This window comes from Armigeres subalbatus, chromosome 1 (assembly GCF_024139115.2).
Source record: "Armigeres subalbatus isolate Guangzhou_Male chromosome 1, GZ_Asu_2, whole genome shotgun sequence".
NCBI classification, from domain to species: domain Eukaryota; kingdom Metazoa; phylum Arthropoda; class Insecta; order Diptera; family Culicidae; genus Armigeres; species Armigeres subalbatus.
This window is the reverse complement of record NC_085139.1, coordinates 267,684,192-267,693,943: the sequence shown is the minus strand read 5'-3', so window position 1 is coordinate 267,693,943 and position 9,752 is coordinate 267,684,192.

The following is a 9,752-nucleotide window of genomic DNA, read 5'->3' as shown; positions in this document are numbered from 1 at the left end:
TAGATGTTTTGCTCAATTTATTTTGAATATATATGGTGTAGAAAGCGTAATTCAATAATGTAAATAAAATGCAAAATTTACGATTGTGCTTTATATCACAAACATATGTTGCAATTCCACATGCGGTTCAGAATTTATGGTGAAACACACTTATGTAGCTTTATTTTTTCGGTGCGCCTTGAGAAACTAATCATATTATCGATCAGTTTGTTGAAAAAATATTGCATATGTATCGTACGCTTCATGTACGAACAAAGGGCATCTCTGATTTTCATAATTCAGATCGCCATCTTCATCGTACACTGACGGTTGAATATTTTGTTACCTTCACAAAAAAAACTTTTATCGGTAAAAATATCCGATCCTGTATAAATAGGTTCTTCCCGGGTAGACGATAATTGCTCAATAACAGTAAAACGTGATATTGATAACAAAACATGATATTAACTTGTTTGAAATAAGAGTAAAAATAACAAGCGAAAATAACAAAAAAATGCACCGAAATATCATAAAAATATCAGGTTTTGCCATTAACAAAAACTTATCAATATCAAGTTTGTTTTTGTTAATAGCAAAATCTGATATCTTCATTAGATTTCGGTGGAATTTTTTGTTATTTTTGCTTGTTGTGGGGGATATTCGGCCAAACTCCTGAGAGCAAACTCCGTATTGCAGTAGATAGTCAGCTTCAAGCTGTAAATTTATTACGATTATTTGGCGAATTATTAACAGGGAAACCTACTCACAAATTTTGGTGAACCAATTCGTAAATGTCGGGTATTATCGAGGTTTGAGCTTCTGCGGCCTAACTCTATAGGATATCTACAATGTACAATGTCTTAGATTGATTTAAGTTCAAGTTTTACAAGAAATACCTGCGTCTAGTCGAAGTCCTAGGAATGCTTATGAGCAGTTTTCCACTATAGGTTAAGGTAATATGGTAATATAAACAGTCTGTCGAATTCATAGGTAATTAATATAAATTTCAGTCACAATATTACATTATTATACGTACAATCTACCAGGCGCAATAGGAATAGTTTAGTAGACACCGTAATTAAATGATTTATAAATTTACAACAATAGAAGCTTAAAGCATATGAATCGATATTAACAAATCATCAAAACAAAGTTTTTCTTCATTCCCTCGCTTTGTTCATTCTGTCAGTTCGTCCGTCAGGTTGAAGTTTCATTCCTTGACAGCTATTCGCCGCGTCCATTAGGCAAGCGTCGCTGCTACGAGGACTCCATCGCTACATACCCCTCCCGTAAATCCTGGTGTTGATCCGGATCTTCCATATCCGCATTGCCTACGCATCCAGGTTTACTTGCCTCCAAGATGTCCAGCACGGCTAGTTTCACCGCTGGTCTACGTAGCACACCGGTTGCTGTACGCACCAAAGCTTGGCGAACTCTACCGTCTTTACCCAGAAACACTTCTTCTACAGTTCCACGTGTCCACGTGTTCCTCATTGACTCTCCGACTATCATAACTATATCACCAATCTTTATGTCTTCACACTCCGTAAACCATTTGCATCTTCTCGTTATCACCGGAAGGTACTCTTTAATCCAGCGCCGCCAGAATTGGTCCATTATGCTGCGCTAGCTTCCAGCTGCTTCGGAGAGTAAGCCCAACATCCATTGGTTCCGTAGGAAGTATTTTGACCCCGCTTGAACAACCAAGTAAAAAGTGATTTGGTGTCAAAGCCTCATTGTCAGCTGATTCAAGCGGAACGTATGTTAGCGGTCTTGAGTTGACCATACATTCGGCTTCGTACAAGATGGTTAATAGCGTTTCGTCATCTGGTTTCCTAGGCGATTCTAGAAGAACATTAATGGCTGACTTAACGGAACGAACTAGTCGTTCCCAAACGCCACCCATGTGGGGAGCGGATTGAAAATCCAACGGGTGTGAGCGCTAGTAAAGGTTAGCGCCATCTCTTCACTTGTGGTCCTTATTTGTTCTTTCAACTGCCTATTGGCTCCATGGAAACATGTTCCGTTGTCGCTGTACACTTCAGCTGGTGGCCCACGTCGAGCGACAAACCTACGAACTGCCATGATGCATGATTCCGTATTTAGACTATGGACGACCTCTAAATGAACCGCCCTGATTGACAAGCAGGTAAAAAGTGCTACCCATCGTTTCACTTGGGATCTCCCAACCTTTACCAATATAGGACCGAAGTAATCGAGGCCGACTGCCGTAAATGGTTTGATGTAAGCCTGTAGTCTTGCAAGCGGTAATGGAGCCATAAGCGGTGCACGACATGATGCCTTCTTTATGCGACAGATCAAGCACTGTTTTTCTATTTTTTCTACCAAGGCTCTGAGTTTAGCAATATCGAACCGTTGTCTTAATTCATTCACCACCGTCTCACGGTTCGCATGGCGATAACGGCGGTGGTACCAATCCACGATAAGTTGCGTGATACGATGATTTCTCGGTAGAATACAAGGGAACTCAAATGACGCAATGCTCCAATTCCTTGGTTGTCAATACATAGACATGCTTTGTAGATCGAGCTTGACTTCTTTACAATACCGTGTCGTGCTTCGGCGGATCCTTGTGTCAACCGTAGAACCTTGATTTCGTCATGGAATGCTTCCCTTTGTGCCATTCACCAAAGACTTTCTTCAGCTTTCTTCAGCTCATCTTGATTCAATGGTCCTGTTTCGGTATTTTGGCTACATTGCTTTCGTCGAAGATTGATTTTAAACCGAAACACGTAAGCCATCATACGGTGGAGCGTGGTCCACTTGTTGAACCTTGTGGTATCTACTAGTGGAACAGACAACCAGTGAACCTGATTTGGACGCAACTCCTCCTTTGTAGTGAAGGATTGAGGAGGTTTTGGCCAGTGTGTCTCTGGCTTTTTCAGGAACGTGGGGCCGCAAAACCAGGGATTGTTTTGATTGAAGTTTGGCCCATTATGCCATTTGGTAGCTTTATCAGCGACATTCATTTCGGAGGGTACCCAACGCCATTCTTCTGGACTGCTTGCCGTAAGAATTTCACCAATTCGTATTGCGACGAATTTTTGATACCGGCGATGGTCTGATCGGATCCACGCCAAAACTGTTGTCGAATCGCTCCAAAGAATTTTCCGTGTGGTTTTGAATCGCCTCCACCAGATGTACCCCCAGAACTGCCGCCTTCAGCTCAAGCCGAGGAATGGACAACGTCTTTATTGGAGCTACCTTCGTTTTAGCAATAACCAAAGCAACTTGAACCTGATTTCCAGTTTCCAGGCGAAAGTATGCAGCGCATGCATAAGCCGAACCACTTGCATCTACGAAAACATGCAACTCTAGGGTTTTCAGTTCCTTTGGGAGTGATTCTCGGAAATAGCATCGCGGTATTCTAAGATTGCATAATTCTGGAAACAAGTTGATCCACTGCCGCCACCGTACGTACAACTGTTCTCCGATTATTTCGTCCCATGTAATGCCCGCAGCCCAAATATCTTGGATAAGAACTTTGCCATGTACCAAGAAAAATGATAACAAGCCTAACGGGTCAAAAAGACTCATGACCACCTTCAACACTTCCCGTTTGGTAGGGACGTAGCCATGTTCCAAAATCGGTTTTAGGTCACTGCGCATATCAAAGGTAAAGATGAAAGTATCATCGTTTGGCAGCCATTTCATGCCAAGAACTGATTCCGCTTCTCCTCGCAACAGCAGCAACTCCTTTCCCTTTTCACTTTGTGATTCCCCTATTCCTTCTAGAACTTGCGTTGAATTTGACATGAAATTTCGTAATTCGAATCCCCCTTTAGAATGAACTAACGAGACTTCCTTCGTCACGTCTATGGCTTCCTGGACGGTTCTAAAGCTGTCCAGGTAGTTATCTACATAATGTTTTTCTTAATGGCAGTTGCAGCACGGAAGAACTCAGTGGCAAATTCTTGGGCCTTCCTGTTCTTAATATATATTGAGCAGATGTGGGCGAGCATGTTGACCCAAATGTGGCCACATCCATCACGTAGGTTTGGATGGGTTCCTTAGGGCTATCACGCCAGAGAAAACATTGAGAAGATCGATCTGCCAGCGATATGGAGATTTGATGAAACATCTCCCGTATGTCTCCACAAATTGCTACCGGAAACTGACGGAAACGACACAGTACTGTTATCATTGGCGTCAACAGATCTGGTCCCTTTAGTAGTTTAGAGTTGAAGGATACCCCGTGGGATTTGGCTGCAGTATCCCAGATGGGTCTTGTTTTCGTAGGTTTTTTGAGGTTTTAACGACACCCAGGGGGAGAACCCATAGTCCATAGAGCCTAGCTCCTACATGGTCGCCTTATGTGCGTATCCTTTACGCTCATAATCCCAAATTAGCTGTCAGACGGAATTTAGTAGTATTTCATCCTGTCCTAGCTTTCGTTAGAGTGAATGGAGACGACGTACCGCCATTGCATAACTTTCAGGAAACTCCACCTCATCTGCTCTCCAGAGGAGCCCTGTTTCAAAACCTGAAGAAGTTCTGCGTGTTGTTTCTTGCATAATCCGCCGTGCCCTTTTATCCTCCTCTGATTCTACTAAATGGAGCCCATAATCCACTGAGTCTAACGTAAAGTAATCTCGAAGTTGCTCGTTCAGTTCGCGGTCAGGATCTGACGTAGCTGCGAGATGGAAATTGACAGGAACCACTCTTGAAGAAAATTTGGGAGCACATCCATAAATGCCCCAACCCAGACGACATTTGGCGGCGATTGGATCTCTTCTTCCTCCTTCGCGAACTTTAAGGGGTACAGCCAAACGTAAATTGTCAATCCCTATGAGTAGCTTCGGTTGAGCATTCTCGTAATCTTCTAAAGGTAAACCTCGTAAGTGTGGAAACTGATGGCAGAGATCCCTGTATCGCAATGTTTGTGTTGGGAGGACTAGACTATCAACTGTGTGAGCCTGCATAGAATGTGTTGGAGAGCCAGAACCCGAACCGACTATTCCAATTTCTATTCGTTGAGACTTCGATTCCTCACGACTCATATTCCCTGTCCACAGAAGCGTAAGAGGCTCCTTCTGACCACGAACTCCTAATTGTTTGGCAATGCTGGCTTCAAGAAGGGTCAGAGATGAACCTTCATCTATGAAGGCAAAGACAGTAAGCGACGTTCCATTTGCAGCTAAGACCACTGTTAGGATGGGGATTAAGGACAATTCCTCGATTTTGTATACTAAGTGACTTGATGAAACAGTGAGAAAATGTGGACCTGGGTTTGAATTATGCAACGAAGTGTGATGTTTCAATGAACAACCGGTTACACCGCATCCTTTCCACGATTTACATGGCCATTTACCGTGGTTGTTGAGGCAGGTTCGGCATAGACCTTTCTTCTGAACTATTTGCCATTTTTCTTCAATATTCATTGTGTTAAACTGCGAACAATCTCCTACACGATGACCTTCTTTAGCACACACAGCACACACCTTACCTGCTTTCTGGCTATCTTTACAACTATTACTCGCTTGATTACTGGAACTGGGCTGATGAAGTTTGGAGTAGTGTGTTTGCAGCATACCCCTTTCTCGTCCCCTCTGGTTGTCGCTCCGTGTTGTCCTGTTGAACACCGGTATTTCTGATGTGACTTCGCTTGCAGCTGATACCAACTGGGACATGAAGCTCCCAAAGGTAGCCAAGGTGACTACAGGATCTTGGTTTTTGTACACCACCCAGCTTAGCTTGAGAGAACCCGGCAGTTTCTCAACAAGTTCCTGCAGGAGCACTGGGTTTGAGAGGTGATTCTCCTGATGTGCCCCAACGAGATGATCCACTAGGTTTTGCACAGCCAGGCCAAATTCCATAAGTGTTTCCAGTTTATCTTGACGAGGCGGTGGAACTCGATGAATTTTGGTTATCAATGACCGAATCAGTAGATCGGGTCTTCCGTACAATGTGCGCAAAGTTTGAATGACGTTGGGAACACTAGTTGGCAGCAGTAGGCGACTCTTGACGGCCTCTAGGGCATGACCCCGCAAGCATCTCTGAAGACGTATCAAATTTTCGGCGTCGGTGTAGCCGCAAGCTAAAGTGGACTGCTCGAAACTGCTTGCAAAAACTGGCCAATCCTCGGGGTTCCCGCTAAAGACCCGAAGCTCTTTCCCAAGTACTTGACGAGCAGCAATTTGCTCCGCTGTTAGTACTGGTAAGCGAAGGTACGACGGCTGTTGTTGATGTAGCAATTGTCCAGCTATGTTTCCATTGTTTGGTAATGCATGTGAGAACCGATGCTGTCTGGGTTCTGGTTGCGCAACGAAATTTTGTAACTAGTGACTAGCTGCTCGGCAAGGAAACACTAGTCCACTTGCGGGATTAAACGGTCGCTCCAGAAGTCTCATCTCTGAATTAGTGGTGGGTCCTGTGTTGGCAAGACTACTTGCCACCGGAGGTTGATGAATTGGTAAGCTTTGTTGAGTCTGTGAGACAAACCGTGAAGAAACCCTTCTTTCCAACTCTGGAAGGTGCGCGCCACGCTCCTCCGGTTGTATGGGGAGTACTAAGTTGGGATGGACCATAGAGTGTATCAATGGCTGCTCAAGATCAGTCGCAAGTCGCATCGTCGCCGGAATTGAAGCAGCGCGTGCGGGCCGACATGGAGATGGAACACGTTCGCCGGAATGAAAAAGTTGTGGTGGGAGAGTCGAATGGATCGAATTGTTTCCACGCCAATCCTTGGGTATACGATCGGGAACTTCCGCAGCCGAGTCGAGCCATTTTGCTACTCTGTCCTGAGTATCGGCGATTGAATCACTCCTACTGCTGGTTTCAGCTATTTGGCGAATAAGCGCGCTTTTTTTCTCGAGGGATTGCTTTCGGATTTCTTGCTGCCGTATCTGCATTTCCTTATCTTTCGTCAATTGCAGTTCTCGCAGTTTTCTTTCCGCTTCTAACAAGGTCCTACGGTCTTCGATGTTTCGCTGCATTTCATCGATTTCTCGTTGTTGAATCTCGGCTTTTTCTGTTAGCTCCCGCTCTTCTAGTTGTTGTTGTTCCTCCATGACCTTGAGTTGGGCTTCAAGGACAGATCGTTCAATCAACGCTGCACTCGGTACCTTTGCAGCGCCTTAGCAGAGGATCATGTGGATCTATCCGTCGGCGGGACATTAAGACGGGATCCACTTTTGATGGATGGAAGCTTGAGCTTACAGCTACCACACATAAATGTTATTTTTGAAAAATCTGATCATGAGATCAACTTCGGCGCAACTAAGATGCTGTCTTTTGCCACATTGATCACAGGCTATCATACGATGTTCGGCTTGATGCGGCAGGTCACATGATTGGCAAGTGTGGGTGAGCTCATAACTCTTTCGAAACTCCGACATATTGCTTCCTACAAACAAAATTTTTCGAAGATTTTGTAAGGGATATTCGACCAAACTCCTGGGAGCAAACTCCGTATTGCAGTAGATAGTCAGCTCCAAGCTGTAAATTTATTACGATTATTTGGCGAATTATTGACAAGGAAACCTACTTACAACCAATTCGTAAATGTCGGGTATTAGCGAGGTTTGAGCTTCTGCGGCCTAACTCTATAGGATATCTACAATGTACAATGTCTTAGATTGATTTAAGTTCAAGTTTTACAAGAAATACCTGCGTCTAGTCGAAGTCCTAGGAATGCTTATGAGCAGTTTTCCACTATAGGTTAAGGTAATATGGTAATATAAACAGTCTGTCGAATTCATAGGTAATTAATATAAATTTCAGTCACAATATTACATTATTATACGTACAATCTACCAGGCGCAATAGGAATAGTTTAGTAGACACCGTAATTAAATGATTTATAAATTTACAACAATAGAAGCTTAAAGCATATGAATCGATATTAACAAATCATCAAAACAAAGTTTTTCTTCATTCCCTCGCTTTGTTCATTCTGTCAGTTCGTCCGTCAGGTTGAAGTTTCATTCCTTGACAGCTATTCGCCGCGTCCATTAGGCAAGCGTCGCTGCTACGAGGGACTCCATCGCTACACTTGTTATTTTTACTCTTATTTCAAACAAGTTAATATCATGTTTTGTTATCAATATCACGGCTTCTACCCGGGTTTCGATACAATAATGGTTATTCGTCTTCGATATTATGGTTATGGCTTCTTTTTACAAACATGCTTACTCACTGTCAGAAATAAATTACAGATCGAACTGATTTTATTTCTTATTTTTATTTCTTTATTAGAAAAGGATGAACATAGGAGCTAAATGATATACAGAATACGGGCAGCTACCCTTGAATTACCAAATAATTTTCAAAATCAAAACATTTTTCTCTGGATATAAGAAATCAGTGCATTTGAGCCGGTACTACAAGTAAATAGTTAGATACTGATACTGAAGTTATAAAATTGCGTTTCAAAAATTGATTCGCGATAAGATGAAAATGTAGCCCCGATTTATCAAATTCAAATTTATCTGTAAAGCCGATGCCCAATCATTTTTTTATTTGGAGTGCATACCAAGGACAAAATTTCGGAAAATGTTTCCCGATGATAATAAATCCTATGTTTTCTATGTGCTTGAAAGAGAAATATGATTATCAGCAAGCTCTGAAAACACATCGTAACATATTTAGTTTATTGAACATTATTTTCCATTTCAACTTCAACATTTTTATTAATTATTTATTATATAGATTACACAGTGAACTCTATTTTTTGCTCGGCACTATATATAGATCTGTCAGAAATATCGCATCCAACATAAAACGGTGAAGCTGGTTCAGAAACTAATATACAACACAAATGCAACCACATGAAACTGTAAACATAAATCCAATAAATGTTGTTTGTCATAACGCAGTCGTAAATCGGTATTCATAAAAACCTTAAGTTATAAACAGGTCTTCCAGGTTGCAACTAAAAACAATATTACTATCAAAATAAAATTGTGTTTTTGCGATTTTTGTGCCCTCGCTGTGTTCAACATATCATTGCAACTAACAAAAGTCGAATTATTAAAGGTAAGAAAAATAATTTCAACAACATCATGGACTATTGGATTGACTATTCGTGCCCTTTCCTATCTAAACCCCAATCCGTGTTCTGAAGGCCTATTTTTGAACGCCATGCAGAAGGTTATATAGAGGACTCGATCTAACACAATTATATCAAACATCCTATTGCTGTTTTATTTAAGTTATACAGAAGATGCAAATGGAAAACTTTTAAAAAGTTTGACTTTCCGAAACCCAAAACATGTAGAACTTAAGTATAACTGAATCTAAACTCAATGTCACAGTTGAAACAAATATATAATTTATATACAACATTTCTGTTTATTTTGTTATTGGGAGTAAGTTGCAGGTGCTACTTGGGACTGGGACTGGGACTGGGACTGGGACTGGGACTGGGACTGGGACTGGGACTGGGACTGGGACTGGGACTGGGACTGGGACTGGGACTGGGACTGGGACTGGGACTGGGACTGGGACTGGGACTGGGACTGGGACTGGGACTGGGACTGGGACTGGGACTGGGACTGGGACTGGGACTGGGACTGGGACTGGGACTGGGACTGGGACTGGGACTGGGACTGGGACTGGGACTGGGACTGGGACTGGGACTGGGACTGGGACTGGGACTGGGACTGGGACTGGGACTGGGACTGGGACTGGGACTGGGACTGGGACTGAGACTGGGACTGTGACTGAGACTGGGACTGGGATTGGGACTGTGACTGGGGCTGGGACTGGGACTGGTACTGTGATTGGGCTGGGACTGGGGCTTGGATTGGGAC